The sequence below is a fragment of the Hippocampus comes genome, unplaced genomic scaffold (genome assembly GCF_001891065.2).
Source record: "Hippocampus comes isolate QL1 unplaced genomic scaffold, H_comes_QL1_v1.1 scaffold37, whole genome shotgun sequence".
Classification (NCBI taxonomy): Eukaryota; Metazoa; Chordata; class Actinopteri; order Syngnathiformes; family Syngnathidae; genus Hippocampus; species Hippocampus comes.
Window position 1 is genome coordinate 17,504 of NW_017805535.1, and position 2,400 is coordinate 19,903.

The 2,400-nt window shown below is 43.6% G+C and overlaps 1 protein-coding gene and 1 long non-coding RNA gene across 2 annotated transcripts in view; one reads left to right on the plus strand and one right to left on the minus strand.

Moving 5' to 3' along the window:
• LOC109520776 (uncharacterized) overlaps positions 1-2,400 on the minus strand; it is a 12,353-nt gene that overhangs the window by 7,282 nt on the left and 2,671 nt on the right. The gene's annotated exons all lie outside the window — the stretch shown is intronic.
• The window catches only part of pard6a (par-6 family cell polarity regulator alpha), a 20,711-nt gene that overhangs the window by 899 nt on the left and 17,412 nt on the right, over positions 1-2,400 (plus strand). The gene's annotated exons all lie outside the window — the stretch shown is intronic.

Below are 2,400 nucleotides of genomic sequence, written 5' to 3' on the forward strand. Positions count from 1 at the left end.
TATATATATGATGCAAGCTCTAAGCTAATGGTGTTATTACAAAAGCAGCTGCTTGCTGGTACGATTTGCTGTGATTTATATTTAATCAGATTTACCGCGCCTACTGCGGTGATTAGTCAAATAGTAAAATAATTGTTTGTGGCAGCCCTTTAGTACGTGTGTACTCTACACATTGCACAGTACTACAGTGCCTTAAACATGCCAAGGCGTGCACATCAGGAATAGGCGGTGTTTTTTATTTCTTGTTATTTCATTCATTTATTTGTCCTTTTAACATATTTTTATTTTACATTGTTACTAAATCATTTTCTGGTTGTCCTTTCAAGTTATATCCAATGTTGAGTTTTCAAGGATTGAAGGAATTTTTATTGTCATTCGAACAAACAATTCCACATGATATGGTACACAATACAAGACCTGAGATCCTAGGTTAGCCTAGTAAGTCCCAGAACTTGTGAAAATAAAAAAATCAAACAAAATAAGGTAAAATGATTATTCAAAGTTCGAATGTGTGCAAAGATACAATGCAAAATTGTGGCTGCAGCCAAATGAAAAAGCACCAGGAGGGGAGGGGGGGGTTCAACTCTCCACAGCTGCAGCATGTGGTGGCCAACTTGGACATTCATCCATCCTTCCATTATCTGAGTCGCGGGCACGCTGAAGCCTATCCCAGCTCTCTTTGGGCAGTTGGCGGGGTACACCCTGAACAGATTGCCAGCCAATCGCAGGGCACACATAGACAAACAATCATTCCCACTCAAAATCACACGTAAGGACAATTGAGAATGATCAGTTAACCTACTAGCATAGGTTTGGAATGTGAGAGGAAACCACAGGACCCGTAGATAACCTACGCAGGCATGGGAAGAACATGCAAACTCCACACAGGAAGGCCGGGGCTGTAATCAAACCCTAGACCTTTGCACTTTGAGGCAGCCCTTCTCACCAGTCGACCACCAGAAACACTGCAACCCAAATAACACAAAGCATGTAATATTTCGTGTAAGAAGTATTTTTTCGGGGTGGTGAAACAGATTTATGGTGAACACTGTAGTGGTTGAAATAAGCCAGGTTAGTACAACCAAGTAACTTGTAATTGCAGCAGATAGCCACTGATGGAATGAAAGCCCTCAATACATATGCAGTAAGGGGAGGGACAACTCATGCCAGGGACCCCATTTCAGCCAAACCCTGAAAATCCTGACAACTGAGAAGTTGTGAAAGAGTTAAAGCTGTTGGCCTTATTTTTGGGGCCAGCGCGAGTCTAGCTCAAAGTGCAGTGTAGCTATGGGCCTCAATGGGTTTTCTTTCTTTTGGCATTTTTCGTAAATGGGCGCAGTTAGGAATGGGTGTTTGCGTCATTGTGGGAGTGAACATGCCCAAGTTGATTACCGGCCAAAACGTCTCCCGTTATTCCCTTTAAATTTAGCACAGATGAGGCACGCGTTCCACATGGTGGCAGCATAACAGATTCGCTAATTGGAGTCCATGCAGGAGATCCGTGCACGCAAAGTGCGTTTATGTAGAGCTGCAAGAAGGTCTCCATGTGCGGATGATATTAAATTGGCCAATGTAAAATGGGAACTTGGAGAACGCTATCCATCCCCGATCATGCGTCTGTGTGTGATTTCTAGTCCACATTCCGTTACCAAATTGCCAGGCGCGTCAGGGGCGTGTAATAGAAAATGCTCTCGGTCTATACCAGGGGCCGGGAACCTTTTTGACTAAGAGAGCCATAAAAGCAAAATATTTGGAAATGTATTTCAGTGAGAGCCATATACAGGTATCTATCTATCTCTCTCTCTCTCTCTCTCTCTCTCTCTCTCTCTCTCTCTCTCTCTCTCTATATATGCGCTGCATAGGTCCATGCACGTTTGTTTTGCCAGCCACGGCAGCGCAAGACACTGAAAACGGATACTTAAAGAGTTTATGAATGGAAAGTTTACTTTTAAAAAGTTGCCAGATTGCTCCACTGACAAGACCAAAGTTACCTGTATGTTTTGCAGTCGTAAACTCAACTCAACGCAAACTGAGCTATCATCATAGCACGTTGAGTCTGAAATACCACTTAATGGCCAAGCACACAGCTGATGTGAGTACTCCGCCCCCTCGTCTCAGACAGACAGCTATGGATCATTTCAAAGCGAAGAAAATGGATGACACGACGAAGAACAAATTTGCTGAAACCTTAGCTAAATGTATGGCTGCTGCATGCAAGCCAGTCAACATTGTCCACAGCTCGACTCAAGATGAAATCATTCGCATTGCATTTAACGACTCCACTACGGATTGCCAGCGAGAGCCTCCATTACAAGCTGTGTTCAGAGATTGTACGTAGTGGAGAAGGCTAAGGTACACCAAGTGGGAGAAGACACTGTTTCGGGAGAGGAATAAAAGACT